General features: G+C 34.1%; 1 pseudogene; it reads left to right on the forward strand.

Annotated features, from left to right (window-relative positions):
- Positions 1–23,982, forward strand: part of LOC118350545 (ferritin light chain-like) — an 81,947-nt pseudogene extending 57,965 nt beyond the window's left edge.
- The last annotated feature ends 138 nt before the right edge of the window (positions 23,983–24,120 follow it).

Consider the following 24,120-nt stretch of genomic DNA (forward strand, 5'->3'; position numbering starts at 1 on the left):
ACAATTCTTTAGGAGGTCAGAGTACCATTGTTCTGGATAGGTAGTTTAATAGGATAAAGTCTGAAGAATCCGAAGAATAATTATTTGTCTACCCTTCAGAATGTCTTTCTCAAATATTAGCTATTTCAATCAAGCTTTGGAAAATAGTCAGATAGTGGATTAGTCCTGACTGAGGTCTCCAGGAAGAACTGAGGTGCAGGTGATTTCTGTAATTGAAAGGAGATTCATGTCCCCTAGATATTTGTATGAATGGCCAAGACATTTTGTGGAGGAAAAGCCTTTTGTATTTTGCCTCTGTAGAGGGCTCCCATAAATCTTGGATATGACCATATGGGAGTGGGGGGGGGCAGGGAACTTTTTCTTGTTTCTTTTATAGAAAGCAATATTTGATCTGAAAAAAAAAACCCACATTGAAACTTGCTTGAAGTCCTAAGCTTCTGCCCACAATAGCCAAGTCAGAAACACAAATTTCAGAACCACTGGTATGTAGATAGGTATTGATTTTATGAAGACACGTAAGATTATGAGGAAGAAATTTCTGAGGTAGAAAGATGGCTGTGATGAGATATATTGCATAATATATTTAAGATGTGGTAGGAGAAATATGGGACATATAGTTGCCTTTCAGTTACTTCTGAAACTCCTTATTGTGCTTAGGTAATCTAGTCTTTTATGGGGCAGTGTCTAGGACCATTGGTGAAATGATGTTAGAAGCAGTAGCTACATCTGGGCCACAGAAGCAGCAATGACCCTTGTTTTGTGAAGAGTTTTTTGGAAGCTGAGTTGTAAGTGGTGGGATTGCAGGTTCTGTTGTCTGTACCAATGGCCAATGACAGAGGTGTCTTCATAGTAGTTTTTCAGCATGATTTTAGGTGTTGTTTCTCCTTCATTGCCCATAAACATATTTCTAAACAATTTGCCAAAGTGATTTTACCAGTTAATATTTCCACCAATTAATATCTCCCCTGCAGAGAGAGCTGCAGTTGTTCAACATCTTTACCAACACTTGGTATTATCTCTAATCATACATTTTAAATAAGCCATTTCTCTTTAGATCTGCCAAAATTTGTTTTATTTGTTGATTGATTGAAGCTAAGAACCATGTTTGATGCCAGAAGGGATCCTGATTCCCAGGATCAGGGAAACATGAACAGGAAGTATGGAGTGAAAAGAGAAGTCCAAAAATGTAAGAGAGAAGTTTATTGGAGTAAATCAAGTCTCAGAAGATGTGGGCATGGAGTCGTAGAATGAAAATATGGGAGCAAGGGCATAAGAGAAGCCATTAGAGAAGACACAAAAGTGTAGAGGTAAAGTAAAAATAGAACATTTTCATATGGAAACCTACAAAACAGTAAAATTTTAAAACATTCAGAGTAATAAATTTAAGTACCTTAAAATTTTACTTGAAATCCACTTCTCTATAAATGGGACCCTGTATTTGAAGTTTAACCTTAGGTAAGCCCTTGCTTTGACTATGCGTAGACTGATAATTAAAATGTACTTTTTCTTTTTAAAAAGATTTTATTTATTTATTTGAGATAGAGGAAGAGAGCATGAGTGGAAAGGGAGGGACAGAGGGACAGGGAGAAGCAGGCTTCCTGGTCTGCAGGGCTTGATCCCAAGACTCCGAGATCATGAACCAAGCCAAAGGCAGACTCTCAACAAACTGAGCCACCAAGGTGTCCTACTTTTTCTTTTAAAATATGTTTTTATACTACTTGATTTCTCACATAAAATTATAAACTTATTAATTTTCCAAAATAGCCATAACTCTTAAGAACTACCCATTCTTTTCTCATGGTTTCCATTGGAGGAGAAGGGAAACTTCTTCTTCTGGAGTTACTTTCTTTAGGATTTTTGTTGGTTCCCTCCTTCAGTATGATCCTTACTTTGCTTCCTATTGCTGCTGTAACAAGTTACTACAAACTTAGTGGATCAAACAACACAAATTTATTATCTCACAGTTTTGGAAGTCAGAAGTCTGACATATGTCTCACTGGGCTAAAAGCAAGATGATGGTAGGACTGACTTCCCTCTGTAGACTCTAGCAGTAAATCTGTTTCACCTTTCAGCTTCTTCTGGAGGCTTCTTAAAGTCCTTGGCTCATACTCCCAGTCCATTTTTAAAGCCAACAGCATTGCATCTTCAAATGCCTCTCTAACTCTGACCTTCCTGCTGGTCTATTTCATTTATAAAGACCCTTGTGAGGGATCCCTGGGTGGCACAGCGGTTTGGCGCCTGCCTTTGGCCCAGGGCGCGATCCTGGAGACCCGGGATCGAATCCCACATCGGGCTCCCGGTGCATGGAGCCTGCTTCTCCCTCTGCCTCTCTCTCTCTCTCTCTCTCTGTGACTATCATAAATAAGTAAAAATTAAAAAAAAAAAAGACCCTTGTGACTATATTGGGCCCATGCAGATAATCCAGGATAACATCTCCATCTTGAGGTCAGTTGATTAGCAACTTTAATTTCATCTGCAACCTTAACTCCCCTTTATTGTATAACTTCACATATTCAATTAGATATGCTCTTTGTGTGACAGTTATTCCGCCTATCACACTCAGAGGGAGAAGAAATCAGTATCAGTAGTGAATTTTATCTGCCTACTATAGGTATGTTATGGTCCTTTTCTTGTGAGTTCTTTTAAGGACATTTCTTTTAATACCTGGAAAAGAAGAGATAATGCCAGTGAATAAAAAAATTCATGCTTCTGAAGCCTTTCTTCATAGGCTGAGTCTTTGTGAAGTTTCATGCAAATAGTTCAGAAGTAGCATTTATCTCCTGTGGTCACTAAAATCTACATATAGTCCTGAAAATGGTTGCAAATTATGAACTTTGACAATACTCTGTAATCATCTTCTATTTTATGTATGACTTACTGTACCTGAATTGTCAGTAATGATGCTGTTACCCATGGAAGAGAAAAATAAACATTGAAAATTTTGGTCAGGCATAAAGTATGTTATTGGTATAGATCTCTAATAAAACTGATTTAGCTTTCAGCTTTCAGTGAATAAAAGCTAAGATTGACCTTAGTATTCAGTGCTTGGTATATATTTTAAAAGCCGGTGTTATTATGAATTCTGGATTCTTTATTGAATAGCACTAATTTTCATATCTAATTTATGGGCTATGAAAGGCTTTCTACTAGGTTAAAGTGAAATAATTACCACAAGTGATATGAACTACTGAATTCTATTTCATTAGAAAATCCAATTTCTCTTTTTACTCATATATTACTATTAACTTTCACTTTTATCTCATACATAGGTTTTTTAAGAGAAAGTTACAATTAGAGTTGACCTAATATGGCCTACCCATTGTCAGTTATTGTTCTGATATATATCTTTAGAATATGCAGTGTCCACAGGGATCAAATCATTTGTCGATGTGACAACTAAATAGAGGTTAAATGTATGACTTTTACTAAGATTAGTCACAACTATAGTATATTAATTTTAGCATATTGGAAATAAAGTAATATCAACACATTGAGTACTAAAAATTGGATATATTTACTTAGAAAATTTAATTGAGGGTAGGACATTTAAACTATACATCAGTCAGATCTCAAGTATTTTTAAAAGATGGTTTGATATATATATATATATATATATATATATATATAATATATTTGGTCTTCAAATTTTTGTTTTCTCACTTGTGTTTATGCTACTATTATTCTATCCCATTAATTTTTACTTCTCCAAAATTTCAGGGAAGCTATTGCATATCACCTTTCATTTAAACCACATATGGTAATATACTTAGTTTTAGATACTAAATTTTTCATATAATGTTACACTGGAACTTTTTTCTATGCCATTTAAAACATATTTAAAAATATGTCTTCATGTTTGAATAATAACTTGTTTTCAATTTTTAATATTATAAGTAACATTGAGAAGGCATTTAGACCTTTAAATTTATGTCTGAAATCATCTGAAAGTCAATTATGAGTTTTCATATGATGGCTTCATTCTTACTGTTTTTCAGATTGTCTCTGATCATGGTTTTGCTTTGAATTAATGGTTATTTAGCAGAGTGTTAAGAGTATTTTCACCCACCAAGTTTTACTTTTTTTCCATTGAACATTTAAAAACAGGTTCTGAGCTTTAGTGGATTATAATCAAACCGTATAGTTGTTTTTTTGGAATTGATTGGGAGGAGGTTTCTTTAATGTTATCAGAAGAGTAAAGAGTGAAATGGGATCTTTGAAACCCCCTTAGAGTGAGATGAAGAATTTTATTAAACTTTTTGAAGCTCTATCTGAAACCCTCTCCTCCTACTCTCCCCTCACTGCATATCTAGTTGATATTGTAGAGATAAGAGCAGTTTATCATTATTAATTTATGTTTTTTCCATTATGTTCATTTTAAGAATTTTTTTTTTATAATTCCGCTTAAAATTATCAGAGGATTTTTATTTATATCTGTAATTCAGAAATTTATCAGGAGTATCTGTGTGTAGAATAGTTTTGATAATATGTAGATCTGGTAAGTCACATCTATTTGCATATTCACTTTTATCAGTCCAGGAAAGTTTCATCAATTGTATTTTTGATATTTTATTTTGATTGTTTTGCTTATTTTAAGAAATGGCTATAATTATATGGATGTACTTTTTTTTATTCCTAGTAATTTGCAAAGCTTTGATGCCTTTCTTTTTCCTTTATATTTTTGATGAAGTTTCTCGTGTTTACCTGTATATTTCAATTCCAGTTTTTGTAGTGTCTATTGCTTCCAATAGAAACATTGTTCTTGTGTTGTATTTTTAGTTTTCTTTTAATTCTCTTGTATTTTATTCCATTCTTTTTCAATTTTATCTAGTTTAGTGTGCTTTAGGACTTTCTGCTCACTTGTTACAGTGCTGCTTCTTCCATTATCGTGAGGATGCTAAACAGTTTTCACAGATTAATTTCTTTTCTTTTTGTATGCTCTATTCATGAAACCTTGGAATCCCTTGACAACACTGCCTCCTGCTTCTCTTTCCACATTTCTGATGAGTTTGATCTGTTTAACTGGTTTGTTTATTCAGTGTTGAGTACCTACCATGTGCTGACATCATGATTAGTACTTGAAATACAACAGTTAGCAAAAGCTCTCCTCCCAGGTAGGGGCTTGTCTCATTGAGATAAGACATTATTCAAATAAGACATCGACAATTGTAAATTTGTGCCAATGATAATATTATAAGGAGCAGGTACACAAAGACTGTGAAGCTCATAAAAGGGAATTTTTAATTACTTTTCTACTTTCTTCTAAATAGTGATACCTTTCAGGTCCCTATTCTTGTCCTCCTTCTCATGTTGTACATTCTTAGAAGCTTGGTTTTAACCACTTGCATATTTTGCATCCGTGAGTAGGTGAGTCACATCTAGAACCTAGAGAGTTAACCCCATACTTGAACTCAGCATGTCTCCTAAGTTCTAACTCACATATTTTCTGCCTCCTAGGCACTGCCCCTGGATGTCTCATGGACACTAAAATTCAGTATGGTTAAAACCGGGCACAACAGCTTTCTTTTCTTCACTACAAATCCTGCTTCCCTTTTTATATTTCATGTTCTGTTAAGGATACTACCATCCAACCAGAGCCCAAACTGTTAATCTGGCATCGTTTTTTACTCTTTCTCATCTCCTTTAATCAATTGGCTCTTTGGTGAATTGTTATCAGCTGAAATCTAAAGAAGAAAATTACTGCATGCAATGAAGACCAGTCATATTTGAGTTTCTGCCCACTTCTGTGGTCTCATTTCTCATTGGTCCCCTACTTTTGCCCTAGAAATTATTATAGCTATTATAACCTATTGCAGTTTCCCAAATGTTTCTCTATCTTTAGATTTCTTTCCCTCAGTTTCCCTCTTCTAGAGCATGTGTCCTTTGAAATATAATTGATGGCACAATATTTAAGAAGAATGTAAACTCTGGAGTCAAAAAACTGGGTTCAAGTCTAAGCTATATTATCTACTATTGAGCGGTTAATGTTAATTGACCACACTGTTAATAAATTTTTAATTTTCAAACTTATTAGGTAAGAATAGTACCTACCATACATGGTATTAAGAGGATTAAGTGAGGTAAGCACAGTACGTTTTACCCGTTATGGTGGTGGTATTATTGCTATTACTATTCAGAACTTGATCAAAGAGTTGCTGTCTCTATATAACATTTTCTGGTATTTTCTGGGGGAAATTGATGAGTTTTTCACCTTGTATATTTGTTTATTTACATGTCTTTCTGTATTTTTAAGTACATTGAGATAATTTTGAAGACAGGAGATAATGTTTTTAAAATTTATATATAATCTGAGTGTAGTGCTTAGTATATGGTAAGAATGTAATAAGTATTTTTTTTGGGGGAAAACAGTGCTGATATTCTGAAATTACTACATATTGGGCCCTGCTCCTGGCAATCTCTGATGTAGCAGGGAGATTACCCTGAGAAATTTGATATTTTAAGCATTCAGATTCAGAAGGTATGGGAATCTTCAATTTCAGGAATATAGGAATATGTTCTGTCTTTGAAGGAGATTTGCGGTATGTACTGAAGGTATGATTGAAAACAATGTTGAATACTTTGAATAATATAGAATTATATTACAACTTTAGGCAGGTCAATAAGAAAGTTTTAATTAACTAGCAGTAAAGAAGTATATTCTTTGTAGAAAAGGCAGGTTTTTAAAAATTGCTATCTTCTTTGATCAGTGATATAGATGAATTCCTCCTGTTCTTGGTGACTGGCACTATCCTTGAAAGTTTACAAAGTATAAATTAAGGTTTCTTTTTGTTCAACATCATTATTAGTTACTTTAATAAGACGTTTATGATATGCCCATCAAATTTGCAGATAACACAAACCTGGGAATAAAAGTGAATATGTCAAAATCCAAAATGACCAAGAACTTAATAGGAGTAAATGTAGCATTCTAATATTTGCTAGGCTAATATTAGGTACACAAATTAGGTACACAAAACAAATTGCACAAATGCCAAATGGCTCTATCTTAAATCTTAAAATTTTTAAAAAAATTTGAGTATAGTTGACACACAATGTTACATTAGTTTCAGATGTATAACATTCTAACTTAAATCTTAAATGCAGTATGTGTCTATCTGTCTAGTATGAATTTTGGTGTATTATAAACCAAATTTTCATTGAGGGAGTAATGACCCTGAAAAGTGTTCAGGTTGTTTGGTTCTGGATGAAAATGAAAATGGCTCCTTGATTTGGCAAGTGGTTGCGGTGTTGAGGGCAACACACTGGGGTTGTAGGGGATGGGTGCTGAAAAATGGAGTGAATAGGATTACCTGGAAGATTAGTTTTCTTTTAAGAATAAGAATAGATTCCTGAATAAATTGTTTTTGTAGGTCTCCTGTGGTAAGGAGAAGGCTTGCCTATACCTGGTCGGGGGGGGGGGGGGAAATGGATAGATAAAAGAGATTTATTGATGGTGTTTTCTTACTCTTTTCTTGTCTATGAGTTTATTATGTGCCTAAATGGCTAGAGACTGAGGGACAAAGTTGAATATATTTCCTGCCACAGAGGAATTTGTATTGATGTAAACCCATTATAGTAGATAGAAACATTGATGTTATTTTGATAAGAAAGGCGGAATCATTGTAATTAATGTAACTATTGATATAATGTTGATATAGAAAGAAAAGTGAATCAAATGTTATTAAGTTCTGAAGTCTACCTTTGCTGTTAGTCTACTTAGTTTTATTTAGTCAGGCTTAAACTTTCTGAGTCTGTTACATGAGGACTAACTTTCATGTTCCTTATTTCTAGAATATTAAGTTACTTTATTAAAGTTTTAAGTCTGCCAGACCATTAATAGCCAAGCAGTTCTTTGTGTAAACAACTCATGTAATAGAACTGACCACCAAAATAATTCATGTCATCCATGGGATTGACTTTCTGTCTTATGAAATCTGGGTTAGATAGACTATTGTAGGTATGAACGATAGGAGTTGAACTTCTACTCACAATCTAGTATATCCACCCCTCTGAAAATCATCAAGTTGTTGATTATAATTTTCTTGGATCCCCAATAGTCAATATCAAGATTTAAAAAGGACAGAATGTTTTGAAACCACATATTGAAAAAAGACACTTCAATGAAATAATAAACAAGAAATTAACCTAGTTACACAAATGAATAAACGAGAGAGAAGGTTGTAAACTAAGTGTGTCAGTAGAAAATTTGTATTTTGAGGGTTTCAAAGAGATGTCCTGAAATGTGAAATAATTTATTTGTCAACAGGTTAAGTGCCTAGTAGGATGAAATGGCATAGAGTTTACAATCTAGTGGAGTTAATGCAGAAATAAATAAGTAGTTGCATAAATAAGTAGTTGCAATTATTTAAGAAGTACAAGGAAACACAACCGGTTAGAAGGATGACTGAACCCAGACATGGAGGCCAGACAGGTGCCGCAGAGGATACAATGTCTAAAATGAGATGTTAACAATGGCAAGGGGTGCAGGAGATAGGAAAAGAGTTAACAGGGGTGCAGCATGTTGAACCACTCAGAGGAGAGAGAGTGCATGGTTTGACATGTTTAGTATTTAGAATTTGCATACTTTTACAAAAGCAGCAATATAGTGAATACTTTTTAATTTTATTTTTTCAGCTTTATTGAGGTATGACTGATGAATATAAATTGTATATATATATGTTGTATAGCATGATGTTTTGATATATATTGTGAAATGATCCCACAGTCACGCTGATAAACATCTGTGTTTGGTGAGAACGCTTTGAGTCTGACTTAGCGAATTTCAGCTATACAATACATTATTATTAACTATAATCACTATACATTAGGTTTTCAGATCTTATTTATCTTGTAACTGGATATTTGTACTGCATGTCCATTATCTCCCTCCTTTCCCTCACCCCCAACCTAAACACTATTCTACTGTTACTATGAGTTGAATGTTCTTCTTTAAAGATTCTACATGTAAATAAGATCATGCAGTATTTGCTTTTCTCTGTTTTATTTCGCTTAGCATAACACTTTCTAATTTCATCCATGTAGTCAGAAATGACAGGATTTGCTTCTTTTTTTGAGATATAATTGACCTATAACATTACATTAGTTCAGGTATACAACATAATGATTAAATATTTGTATGTATTATAAAATAATCATAATAAGTCTAGTTAACATCCATTACCAGGATAGTTATGTTTTTCTTGTGATTAGAACTTTCAAGATTTACTCTCAGTAACTTTCAAAAAGCAGTACAGTTATCATTAATCATGATCTACATATTTCATGAATTATTTATTTTATAACTGAGAGTTTGTTCCTTTTGATCCTCTTTAATCATTTCATGCACCTCCTACCCACCCCTGGCTCTGGTAGTCACCAATCTATTCTTTATATCTATGATTTTTTTTTTTAAGATTCCACATATAAGTGAGATCATACAGTATTTGTCTTTTTCAGTCTGATTATTTTATTTCACTTAGCGTAATACCCTGAAGATCCATCTATATTGTCACAAACCCCAAGATTTTCTTCTTTTTTATTGCTGGATAATACTCCATTGTAAATCTATGCATATACATATATTTTATACTGCTAAATATTTTAGATACATATGTTACATATGTATATATATGGATTGGCATTTTATTTGTCCATTTATCTATCAATGGACACTTAGGTTGTTTGCACATCTTGTTTACTATATATAATGCTGCAGTGACTATGGGAGTGTAGATATCTTTTTGTGATAGTGATTTTGTATCCTTTGAATATCTATCTGGAAGTGGAATTGCTAGATCTGATAGTTATATTTTTAATTTTTTGAGGACTTAGCATATTGTTTTCCATAATCACTGTAACAGTTTACATTCCTATAAACAGTATGCAAGAGTTCCTTTTTCTCCACAGCCTCATGAACACTTGTCTTTTTGATAAATAGCCATCCTAACAGGTGTGAGGTGATACCTCATTGTGGTTTGGTTTGAATTTTTTTGTTGATTCATGATATTGAGCACCTTTTCAAATGCCTGTTGACCATTTGTATGTCTTCTTTGGGAAAATATCTATTAGGTTTTTTGTACATTAAAAAGTTACTTATTTGTTTGCTGTGGAGTTCTATGAGTTTTAAAATATATTTTAGATATTAACCCCTTTTGGATATATGATTTGCCAATATTTTTTCCCATTCTGTAGGTTCCCTTTTCATTTTGTTAACATTTTCCTTTGCTATGCAGAAACTTTTAAGTTTGATGTAGTCGTCTGTATTATGGTTTTTACCTGTGTTTTTTGGTGTCATAGCCAATAAATCATTGCAAAGACCAATGTCAAAGAGCTTTTTCTCTATGTTTTACAGTTTCAGGTCTTAACATGAAGTCTAATATGTTTTGAGCTAATTTTTATGTATGGCATAAGATAGGGATTCAGTTAACATTCTTTTTTTTTGCATGTAGATATCCAGTTTTCCTAACATAATTTATTGGTGAGATTATCCTTTTCTCATTATGTATTTTTGGCGCCTCTGTCAAAGATTGACTGCATAATGTGTGGGTTTATTTCTGGACTCTCAATTCTGTTCTGTTGGTCTTTATATCTGTTAAAGTATGCTGGTACCATACTATTTTGATTACCATAGTTTTGTAGTACAGTTTGAAATCAGGGAGTGTGATTTATTCACACTTTATTTTCTTTCTCAAGATTGCTTTGGCTATTTGAAATGTTTTGTGGTTCCAAATGCATTTTAGGATTATTTTTTTCTATTTTTGTGAAAAATGCCAGTGGAATATTCATAGGGATTTCATTAAATCTATAGATCACACTGGGTAGTATAGATATTTTAACAATATTAATTCTTCCATTGTGTGAACACAGGGTAGTTTTCAGTTTATTTGTGTCCTCTTCAACTTTTTTCATAAGTGTTTCATAGTTTCCAGTATAAAGATCTTTTGGCTCCTTGGTTAAATTTATTCCTAAGTATTTTATTGTTTTTGGTGCTTTTGTAAATGGGATTGTTTTCTTAATTTATTTTTTAGATAGTTTATTATTAGTATATGAAAATGCAACTGATTCTTTATGTTGATTGTGCAAGTTTACTGAATTCATTTACTAGTTTTAAGAGTCATTTACTAGTTTGGTGGAGTCTTCATGGATGGTTGTGTGTGTGTATTTAAATAAATTTATATGTATGTACATAGATTCATGTCATTTGCAAACAGAGAGAAGTTCATTTCCTCCTTTCTGATTTGAATGCCCTTTATTTTTATTTCTTTCCTAATTGCCCTGGGTAGGACTTCCAGTACTAGGCTGAATAGAAGTAGCAAGAGTGGGCACCCTTATTTTGTTCCTGATCTTGGTGGAAAAGCTTTCAGCTTTTTAGCATTGAATATTATGTTAACTCTAGGCTTGTTTTATATCTGGCCTTTATTTGGTTAATAGATATTCCTTGTATATTTCAGTTATTGAGAATTCTTTATCATGAAAGGATGTTCAATTTTGTCAAATGCTTTTTCTGCATCTCTTGAAATAATCATGATTATTAACTTTTATGTTGTTAATGTGGTGTATCACATTAGTTGATTGCATATGTTGAACTCTCCTTACATCCCAGGGTAAATCCCACTTGATCACGATGTATAATCCTTTTAATGTGCTGCTGAATTTGGTTTGCTGGTATTTTGTTGAGAATTTTACATCTGTGTTCCTGAGGGATATTGGCTTATAATTTTCTTTTCTTGTAGTGTTCCTCTTGGCTTTGGTATCAGGAGACTGTTGGTCTGTCAAATGAATTTGGAAGTGTTCTCTCTTTTTCCTTTCTTTGGAGGAGTGTGGGAAAGATTGGTATTATTCTTTGTTAAATGTTTAGTGAAATCACCAGTGAAACCATCTGCTCCTGGCCTAGCTTGTTCAGATGTTTTTGATTACTGATTAAAAATCCTTCTTTATTATTGACCTGTTCAGATTTTCTGTTTCTTCTTGTTTCAGTCTTGATAGGTTTTATGTTTCTAGGAACTTGTTTGTTTCTTCTAGGTTATCCAGTTTGTTCACATATAATTGTTTATAGCTGTCCCTTACGATCCTTTGTGTTTCTATGGTGGTAGAAAATACAATGAAATAATAATTAGTGCAAGTTTTCTGTCATAAGAAAGATTATATATTTACCTAAGTACTCTAATGTAGTAAATGGTTGAAGTAGAATTTGTATCTAGCTCCATATGATTGAAATGCCTGTTCTCTTTTCACTTGATTCATTGCCTCTCTTACTATTTATAACAAGGCTCTTCAAGGTGTGCCTTGATGAGCAAGCACATTCTTCTTGAATATAAAATGATCCAGAAAGAGAAATTTGTTGTGGGGTGTGATAATGTAGCTTTTATTTGTTTTATAACCACAAAGTGTTTTGCTAGAGGAAGATAGGTGGATGGGCAAGTTGGTGATTTAAACTTCCCAAAATGTTAACTAAAAACAGAGTCCTCAGCTACCCATGATACCTCCTTTTGGATTTCTTTTGTTTGCCATCTGATTGTTTAGAAAAAGCTGGGCCTGATGAACAAATAAGTAAACTCTGGGCAGGTGTTGAGCCAGGATTGGTACCTGGATAAACCTGGTTATTTAATTACTCCAGTGTGATGATTTCCCCACCCCCCAGTCTTTCCTGTCTTCATATTATCATCATGTACATGTTTGTACTTATAAAATACTTTATTTCCCTTTAAATATATTATTTTCCTTTAATTATTTTATTTGCTGTTAAAATAATTGCAAATGCATGTTTAAAATGGAAGACTTTAATAAAACATTGGAGTTCTTTTATATATGTACAGGTTTTGTTTAATAGTAAGACGAGTATCTATTTAATCCTGTGACTCTAGTGAGGTATAGTAGACAGATACATAGGATTCGCTCTTTATTTTTAAAGCGAATTTATATTCAGACTAAACTACCCTTTTCTTTTTTTTTTAAATTTTTTTATTTATTTATGATAGTCACACACAGAGAGAGAGAGAGAGAGGCAGAGACACAGGCAGAGAGAGAAGCAGGCTCCATGCACCAGGAGCCCGACGTGGGATTCGATCCCGGGTCTCCAGGATCGCGCCCTGGGCCAAAGGCAGGCGCCAAACCGCTGCGCCACCCAGGGATCCCTAAACTACCCTTTTCAATACTGTGTTTGAATGTATATTCAGAGTAAAGCACCCTTTTTAAAAAGTGTTACTCTTTTCTTTTTTTATTTTAATTTTCTTTATTTTAATTTTTATTGAAGTATAATTAATATACAGTGTTATATTAGTTTTCAGGTGTACAATATAATGGTTCAGCAGTTCTGTACATTATTTAATGCTCATCATGATAAGTGTACTCTTAATCCTCTTCACATATTTCACCTACCTTCCCACCTACCTTTCTCCTGGCAACCACCAGTTTGTTCTCTGTATTTAAGAGTCTTTTTTATCTCTTCTTTTATTTGTTTGTTTTATCAAAATTCCACATGACTAAAATCATATGGTATTTGTCTTTCTCTGACTTATTTCACTTATCGTTATATCATGAAGGTGTATGCACATTGTTGCAAGTGGCAAGATCTAATTATTTTTTTGTGATTAATATTCCATTGTGTATGTTTACCATATACAATATCTTTGTACATTCACATATTATTGGACACTTGTATTGCTTTCATATCTTTGCTATTGTAGATAATACTGCAATAAGCATAAAAGTGAATATATCTATTCAAATTAGTGTTGGTTTTGAGTACACACTAATAGGATTACTGGGTCATATGATAATTTTATTTATTTTTAGTTTTTTGAGGAACTTACCTAGTCTTTCCATAGTGACTGCTTCAGTTACCGCCAAGAGTGCACAAGGGTTTCTTTTTCTCCACATCCTTGCCGACACTTGTTTCTTGTGCCCTTCTGACAGGTTTGAAGTGATATCTCATTGTGGTTTTGGTTTGCATTTCCCTGGTGATTAGTGATGTTTTTAAGCTGGAAAATGTATATATAATACTTACTATGGACTAAATGTGTCCCTCTCAAATTCAAATGTTGAAGCCCTAAGCCCCACTGTGATGGTAGAGATGGGCCTTTGGGAGATAATTAGATTAGGTTATGAATGTAGAGCCTTTATGATGGATTAAGTGCTCTTATAAGAAGAGATACCAGAAACTATTAGAAATAACAAATAAACTCAGTAAAACTGCAGGATACAAAATTAATACATAGAACTGTTTCTATATGCCAGTAATGAAACAGTAGACAGAAATTAAGAAAGAAAGAAATTAAGAAAACAGAAGAAAATAGAAGAAATTAAGAAAACAGTTCTATTTACAGTTGTAATGAAAGAATAAAATAGCAAAGAATAAAATAGCAAAGAATAAGCTTAACCAAGGTGGTTAAAAACCTTACCCTGAAAACTAAAACAGTGGTAAAGAAATTGATGATGACACAATAAATGGAAAGATATTCCATGCTCATGAATTGGAAGAATTAATATTGCTAAAATGTCTATACTACCGAAAGCAATCTATAGATTCAGTGCAATTCCTGTCAAAATATGAATAGCATTTTTCACAATACTAGAACAAATAATCTTGAAATTTGTATGAAACCACAAATGACCCTCAATAGCCAAAGCAATCTTGAGAAAGAGGAAGAAAGCTGGAGGTATTGCAATCCTAGATTTTGATATATTACAAAGCTACAGTAGTCAAAACAGTGTAGTACTGGCACAAAAAATAGACACAGAGATCAATGGAACAGAATAGAGAGCCCAGAAATAAACCTACAATTATGTGGTCAGTTAATCTACAACGAAGGAGGCAAGAATATTTAGTGGGGAAAAGAAAGTCTGGATAGCTACCCATAAAAGAATGAAACTGAATCACTTTTTTACACCGTGCACAAAAATAACCCCAAATGGAACAAAGTCCTAAGTGTGAGACCTGAAGTCATAAAATTTTTAGGAGAAAACATAGGCAGTAATATCTTTTTGGGTGGGGGGGAGTAATGTCTTTGACATTGGCCTTTGAAACATTTTTCTAGATATATCTCTTCAGGCAATGGAAACAAAAGCAATAATAATGTATTGGGATTACAGCAAAATAAAAAAAGTTTTGCACAATGAAGGAAACTATCAGCAAAACAAAAGGCAACCTATTGAAAGGGAGAAAATATTTGCAAATGATATATCTTTTAAGGAGTTGATAGCCAAAATATATAAAGAACTTGTACAGAGGGATCCCTGGGTGGCGCAGCGGTTTGGCGCCTGCCTTTGGCCCAGGGCGCGATCCTGGAGACCCGGGATCGAATCCCACGTCGGGCTCCCGGTGCATGGAGCCTGCTTCTCCCTTTGCCTGTGTCTCTGCCTCTCTCTCTCTCTCTCTCTCTGACTATCATAAATAAATAAATTAAAAAAAATTAAAAGAACTTGTACAGAACCCCCCAAATAATCTAATTTAAAAAGGGGAGAGGGATGCCTGGGTGGCTCAGCGATTGAGTGTCTGCCTTGGGCTCGGGGCATAATCCCAGGGCCCAGGATCAAGTCCCACATCTAGCTCCTGCAGGGAGCCTGCTTCTCCCTCTGTCTGTGTCTCTGACTCTCTGTCTCTTATAAATAAATAAAATCTTTAAAAAAAATAAAAAGGACCTAAATAGTCATTTTTCTAGAGAAGACATACAGATGGCCAACAGATGAAAAGATGCTCAACATCACTAATCATCTGGGAAATGCAAATCTCAGTGAGCTTATGATCTCACACTTAGAAGAATGGCTAATCCAAAAGATAAGAAATAGCAAATGTTGATAAAGATGTAGAGGAAAGGGAACCCTTCTGCTTTGTTGGTGAAATGTAAATTGGTGCAACCACTGTGGGAACAATATGGAAGTTCCTCAAAAAATTAAAAATAGAAATACCATGTTTCAGTTATTCCACTATTGGGTATTTACCCAAAGAAAATGAATACACTAATTTGAAAAGATACATGCACCCCATATTTATTTCAGCATTATATTACAATAGCCAAGCAACCTAAGTGTCCATTGATAGATGAATGGATACTGAAGATATGTATACATGTGTGTGTATAAGCACACACACAGAGGAATATTACTCAATCATAAAAAGGATGAGATATTGCCATTTGTAACAATGTGGATGGAATTAGAGGTTATTATCCTAAGTGAAATAAGTCAGAGAAAGACAAATACCCTGTGATTTCACTTACATGTGGAATAAAATAAATGAACAAACAAAAAAACCCAGAAACAGATCCATAAATACATAGAATAAACTGGTGGTTGCCAGAGAAGAGGGAGTGATGGATGGGCAAAAAGAGGTGAAGGGGAGTATGAGGTACAGACTTCCATTTATGGAATCAGTAAGTCACAGGATGAAAGGTACAGCATAAGCAATATAATCAATTGTATTGTAATAGTTGTATGGTGACAGATGATAGCTACAGTTGTTGACTCACTATGTTATACACTTAAGAGTAGTGTAACATTGTGTGTCAGCTATACGTCATTAAAAAATTAATTAATTAAAAAAAAGACACTGGAGAGCTTGCTTTCTCTTTCCTTGAGTGCTCACAAAGGAGAGGTCATGTGAGCATACAAGGAGATGGTGGGACCCATAAACCAAGAGAAGATGTCTCAGAATTATATGGGCCCTGCTGGCATCTCGATCTTGGACTTACCAGTCTTCAGAACTGTGAGAAATAAATTTCTGTTGTTTAAATCATCTCGTCTTTGGTATCCTGTTACAGTACAAGCTGATTTATGCAGCAGCGAGCACACATCATATGAGAGTTAGGCTTAATATCTAAGCCTTAGAGATAGTAATTTCTTTTAAATACCTACGTTTATATTGAAAATTGTTACTTCTCACATCTAGTGAAGATTGTAACAGATCCATTGTGCTAGATAGGCTAGACATTACCAAATTCATTACCTAGGTGAATAATTGTCAGCCTTTCTCCCTATTATCTGTCTGACATCTTTACCAGCCTTTCCCTCCCCCCTCGACTTTGTATTCATAATGAGAAATGTTAGCAATAATAGCTTTAATAATGGCAACACTGTCTTGAATTTTTATAGCACATTTCCTCTGAGAGGTTTAAAGGGATTCAGATGAATTTCCTAGTTTTCACTGGCAAGTTTCCAATAAGAGTGTCAGAATGAATGCTACCTCAGCTTCATAGCTCTCGCTGTCATCCCCTTCATGTGACTATTTGCTTCTGTCTTACACAAACCTACTCTTTCCCTTACCCTATCTCCAGAGTCACAGGAACCTATTATTCCTTAATAGGAATTCTTAAGTGTATGTGTGTTGCTTTTCACACTCCTCTCCTCCTACCTCACGCACATCTGGGGGGTTTACAATGCTCTGAACTAAAGGATATAAGATAGACATGAAATATGAAATGCAAGAAGCTTGCCAGAAGCAACACTTAACAAAAGTGCCAATTCTATATATCAGAAATCTGACTATTTTAACCTTAGCTCATGGCATAAGACAATTTTTGCATCTAGGCAAGAATAGGAGGGAATAGGATTCACTAAAACCTGTATTCATTTTTGGAATGTGTTGGATTAAGAACTCTAAAACCGGCAGTGAAGGCTAGGAGATACAGAATAATACTTACATGCTAAGAGCAGTTGATTAACTAACATCCCCCAGTGGTTTCCTTGTTAACACTTAGTCACTGGTGTCAGTGCTGCTCATGTGATTGTGAGTCTTGGGGATGATACTGGAGTAATAGAGATTGAAAAAAAGAAGAGGAACTCTTCTTTACATTTAAAAAACATATGGAAAACTAAGAATCTCAATTCAACCATATTTTTACATCTCAAAATCTTAAAAATTATGCTGGAAAAATCAGTGCAAAACAAAATACAGAATCATGAAAACGGTCATATTTTAGTCAAACTTGAAAAATTGTAATATGAGTAAGAAATGGTGCTAAAGGAATTTATTGTTATGAGATAATAAATATTTAAATGTATATATAATTCACTTAGACAATATTCAATAATTTTGATTCCTTTTCTAAAGTGAAAGTTGGATATAATTTTTTTCTATGATGCCCTAGTAGCTAATAATTCTTCATTTTTATAACAATCTTTTTGTTTTTAAGAGAGAAAGGGGATAGGGGCAGAGGGAGAGAGAGAATCTTAAGGAGGCTCCACTCCCAGCATGGAGCCTCACACGGGGCTTGATCTCACAACCTTGAGATCATGACTTGAGCCAAAATCAGGTGAGCCATCAGGTGCCCCATAACAAACTTTTGATTTAAATATCATAATTTTTTTGTAGTTAAGATGTAGATTAGAAGATAAAGAGCTGAACATTTAGGTTACTCTATAGATTTGCAGAAATAAACATATTTTAAAACATTTCAAAAAATTATTAAGAAAATATTACCAATATTCCTATATACAATATTATATTTTTTTCTAGGGAATAATGCCATAGAATCAATGAAAACCATGTGGCATATATGCTCTCAAATTCTAAAATTAATTGATTAAAATATTCTAACTTCAGTACATATACTAGTTAGACCCTTATGACCAACCACTTTATTTTGACTGGTGATGTTAGTGTTATTCGTTGCATCTCTCTGATATTGCCTGAATTCAACCTATGATCTTATAGTCTGTTTATTATGTCAACTTGGCTAGGGTATAGTCCCAAGTTATTCAAACAATCATTTAGATATTGTTTTTGAAGGTATTTTGTGAGTGTGATTAACATTCATAATCAGTTGTAGGGAAGATTATCTTGATGATCTGTTTCAATCAATTGAAAGCCCTTATGAGCAGACCTGAGATTTTTTTGGAGAGAAAAGAAATTCCTTTTTTTTTTTTTTTTTTTTTTACAGACTTTATTTACCCATTTGAGAGAGAGGGAGAAAAAGAGAGAGAGAGAGAGCACAAGTGAGAGAAAGCACAAGTAGGGGGGCAGTTTGTGGTGGGGGAGAGGAGCAGAGAAAGAAGGAAAAGCAGACTCCCTGCTGAGCAGAGAGCCATACGTGGGGCTCCATCCCAGGACCCTGGGATCATGACCTGAACTGAAGGCAGAAGCTTAACCAACTGCGCCACAGAAAGAAGAAATTCTGCTTGTGTATGGCAGCTTCAGCTCATGCCTTAGAGTTTCCAGGCTGCCCTCCCTAACAGTCTGTTGTAGAAATTTCAGAGTTGCCTAGTTAGCCCCACCAAATGCAGTAAACCAATTTCTTGCAATAAATCCTTTAATATATATCTTCTATATTTTCTGTTTCTGTGTTCAAACTCTGATATAACCTATAAATGGTCAAGTTTGACCTCCAGTTGCCTTTCTTTGAATAGTTTTGCCAGAACCACCTTTTAGAAATCACTATAGAGAATTACTGAGTTGTTGCTAAGAGAATTGCAATAGGAACTCCATAATTTTAATATAAAGTATCTGGAGATTTTCCTTGCTTTACACCAGCTCTGCTTCCTATGGTGGTGTACCTTGCAGCTTCTTTTGCCATCGTCCTCTTTCTGTCTACTAACCAACATAGCCTTAATGTCCCCTCACCTTGATTAAACTTTAGCCAGGTTTTCTTCCTATCATCTCCTGGCCTCCCTTTCTTAGAACATTTACTTTAAACTTGTAATTGTAAATTTTTTGTTTCTTTAAGATATAAATCTTCTCCCAATCTCTTGCCAGTTTTAGAACCCAGAAATGGCTTTCTCAGGGAGTCATCCCTTTGAAAAGTAATCATTAAGGAAGACAGAGCCCCTTTCTCGAAGTCTCTGTGGGAGGGCAGGAGTCTAACCTCTATAATCAATCAGCACACATAAATGGCCTAATTACATTGACAGCCTTCCCACAAAAATCCTTTGGTACTTTTTTACCCTCACCCCAGACTTAAAAACTGTTCCACCTTTTGTTTTAGAGAAGTAGATTTAAATCTTTCTCCCCTACTGCAATAGTCTTGACCTCTATTGCATTATACTTAAAGAAAGCCTTTCTTGTCTGTTTAAATACTTTAAGTGTTATTTTTCTTTGACATTGCATAGTTAAGATTAGAGTGTGCATTTCTCTGTTATTTGATAATTTGGGGAAGTATGAATTCCTTTATATGATACTATGATGATATTGACTTTGACATAAATATTGATATTTTAACTGTATATACTATTTATCAAAATATATTTTAGGAGTTGTATACAATATTTTGTATATACAAAAAATACATACAAATTGTTATCAGATACCTATTCTAAATGAGGACTAGAAGTAGTATATGTAATGCTATAACTACTATGATAATTTAGGAAGATATCAACTTGCTAATTTCACTGTTATTTCCCTTCAGGCTTTTTAGCCCCTACTTTCCTTTTTTTAAATTTTTTTTTATTTTTCTCTAAATTCCTACCCTGAAAACTAAGAACACAAGAAAATAGTGGCTAATAGTATTTTTTTGTGACTACATGCAGTTTTTTGTTGCTATCCTAAACAGAAAACATTTGATTGCAAAATTCTAACCCACATCACGTTGCTCTTCAGCTTTTGAAAACAGAACTTAAAGTAGAAATTGTGAAAAGCCATGAAAAGTTCTATTTGAAATTCCTGTATTTGGGAAAGTACTAAAAGAATACCCCATCTCTTTCTACCATCCAAAGAATATAATCATTTCCCTGAAATCACAAGGCTAGTTTATGGCCAGTATTGATTGTTAGCTCAATATTAACCAAACCAAGGTGGCCACTGATCAGTATAATCAGAGTTTATATAATCAATATAATTGAAAGAAATATATGTAGGACCCTAGGCCCTCACCTGTATTTTTAGAGGCAAAGCTTTCCAAACATAAACAGCTTCTTTTTACCATATGCTTATCTTAAATTTTAAGAGCCTTCTTGAAGCAAGGGACTATATGTCAATTATTATGTTATAGACATTATTTATTTTGGAATTTAACAATAGATACTGAGAATGATCTCTAAGATTTTGGATTTATAGGCTGTTTTTTGAATACCTTGTGTAAAAAGAAACTCTCACTAATTTCTCTGTGAGGCAAATACCTTTTGAAATTTTTTTCTTCATTAAATATTGTAATCTTATTCAACTATGATTTCAAGAAACCAACATATAGCATACTTTATTTATATTTCCCCCAAAGGGAGTTAATATAAATATTCCCCTACATCTAACATTAAAGCCTTAAAGTAAAAAAAAAAATGCTGTGTAGCAACATGCTGGCATTCATTCCTTATAAAGAGACAGTCACATATTTAAGTTGAAGATGTATTGAAAACAGAAATCCTAAATTTGTTCTGAGTTAAAATAAATTACAGTGTATTATGAAGCTCTCTGCTTTTTGTTAATTAAAAATTTGTTCTGAAGTGATGTCAAGATACATGACATACCACTCTCAAATATCTAATATTATGTTTGTAGGATGTAAATGTGAAAGTGAGTAGAACAATTTTAAAATATTAACCAAAAGTTGGACAATTAAAATGTCTGATTATCTAAGCGTTTAATATAAAACAGAGATAAATATAGCAAGAGAAATAAAAAGAGACCCCAAATTTTGCATAAGAAGCAAACACCAAAAAAAAAAAAAAAAAAAAAAGAAGAAGCAAACACCAAACCAAGATAATATTGTGAACAGTCTGTCTTAGTTCAAACTGTTATAACAAATATACCATAGACGGGGTAAACTTCTGGAAACTGGAAGTCTGAGATCAGCATGTGGTCAGGTTCTGGTAAGGTTCTCATCCTATCTTCACATGGCAAAGGGACTAGAGAGCTCCCTGTAGCTGCTTTTATAAGGACACTAATCACATTCATGAGGACTCCATCCTCATGACTTAAAGACTTCCAAAAGGCCTTACTTCTCAATACCATTACAATGGGGGTTAGATTTCAACATAAGAATTTTGAGGGGACACATACAATTCTAGACAAAGTATTTTTTGAAGAAAGTCTGCAAAACAAAATTTTCCTTATTTATTTTCCTTTTTAAATTTATTCTTTAATGCATTACGTTATAACTGTATCTACATAGTCACTGACTTCAACATTTTGGTTTAAGGCCCTTGTGCCAACTAAAAGCATTAATAATAAAAAAGAATTCAAAGGCAAGAAAACCATCAATTTATTGCCTCATCAGTATATTTGACATTTAGTTTATTCATTTGTTCATTTACACATTTAATAGTAATTTTTGATATTTTGTGCAGAACTCTGAGTTAGGCATTCAACAGTGATCAAGAGAAACACAAGAGATAGAATTTAAATAAATAATGACACACATAACTATATGATGATTGAATTAAGTAGTATGAAGGAAAAGTAGAGGAACTGTATATTGTTATTTTCTTTTTTAAAAAAAAAAAAAAGGTTTTGATAGAGTGGTTTCTTCTGTCTCTTACAGCCATTTTCAGCCAGTAAGGTAGCAGAACAGGTGCCTGGACTGTGAGTAGACAGAGTTTGAGTCTCTGGAATTACCTCTTTTGATTTGAGAGGGCCATTGATTAGGGGGACCAGAGGGTTCTAGGGCAGAGGCAGCCTGGCTGGTTTTGTGTCACTAGTACAGCTGGGGCAGAGGTGCTTCCAGCTCTTCCTGCCCTCCAGGGCTCATGCCCCTGCAATCTGGATCCTTGTGTGTTATTACAAAAGCAAATAGGAATTGCTAAACTTATATAGCAAGGTTAAAGATTAAGATGACTCGAGATGTTTAAGGGAAGGAAAAGTCAAAGACACAGTAAAAGTATAGAAGGAAAGAAAGTAAACTAGATGAAGTAAAAAAGGCACATAATTGCTAAAAGTAGAACATTAATAAAGATAAGATTAGAAAATTAGGAAAATATACTTTTAAAATAGTTTAATAAAACATAATAAACATAATAAAATGGGTAATATTTACATATATGATGATATTTTAATATTAAAAAGCCTCAATATGAAATCCAAAAGTACTACACCACTAAGTAAAGCAAAGGCCCACAATATTAAAAGCTGGGAAAAATGGGAAAAATAAGAACAGGCTACATAAAAGTTATAAATATAGGTAAAAGTGTATTTGTGGTAGGTGTTGGGGAAGGGGGCTGAACCAGAAGTGAGGCATCTCATAAGGCAGTGGATGAATCCAGAGCATTTTTGTTTGTTTTTCTGGGCAAAGACACAGGGACCACAAACACCTCTTTGTTCCTATGCCTTCTAGAACATTCCCAGAGGATCCTGCCCTGTGAGGTCTATCCAGAGAAAGAGCTGTGATGCTACAGTCATTTGGTGCTGAGCTGATAGGGTCCTGCAGTAGCTGGAAGACATAGCCAAATTATTTCTATTTGTATGTAAAGGTAATGCATCCATAATGAGAACTAAGTCCCAACTGTCTAGCATTTTACCTAATGTTATAGATGGTATGCACATCATAAGAGGAGGTTTATTAACCATGCAGAAAATAAAAGAACATTTGTCCTATAGGAAGAATCTATACATTTGTTCTATAGGAAGAAGTATTTGGGCAGTTGTCTTCTGTAATTCCTAAGTTGATGAACTACTATCAGCAAGTTTACATGTGATCTCCTGAGTGATGGTATTGTTCTGTATTTATTAGTTCCTTCAAAGACACAAGTTTTTCCAAAATTGCTTAATTTCAAAATGTTGAAAAGCAAATTCCTGACATGCTGAGCAGTGTCAATACCAATGAAATGTTTTTATTTTTGCCAAAATGCTTAGGTAACTCTTCACGTCTGCCTTTTAATGCCAGAAAATGCAGTTTTTCAGAGCCTTATCAAGTTCATACAAGGCAAATGTACTTTCTAGAGTGCTGAGAGAACTGTATGACCAGTGGGAAGAAACACATGGGCTGCCAAATGTTCCAGCGTGGGTTCCTACGTCAGACTCGGAGGAGATGGAGACCTGTGTACAGGAGGTTTACTGGGAAGGGCCAGGGAAAGCACGTGTCACAGAGGGAGGTAAGCAGAATAGGGCAGAGGAAATGAGCAGGATTGTGATGCAGCTACAGTGAAGGTCTCAGCACTTCTTGCAGGGAGTTGTGACTTGGCGGGCTCTTCTGAACTCTTCCTGGGGAAAAGTTTCTATCTAGCCCCACATAGTCAGCTCTGACTAGCACATGGATACATTGC

Source organism: Canis lupus, chromosome 14 (assembly GCF_003254725.2).
Source record: "Canis lupus dingo isolate Sandy chromosome 14, ASM325472v2, whole genome shotgun sequence".
Classification (NCBI taxonomy): Eukaryota; Metazoa; Chordata; class Mammalia; order Carnivora; family Canidae; genus Canis; species Canis lupus.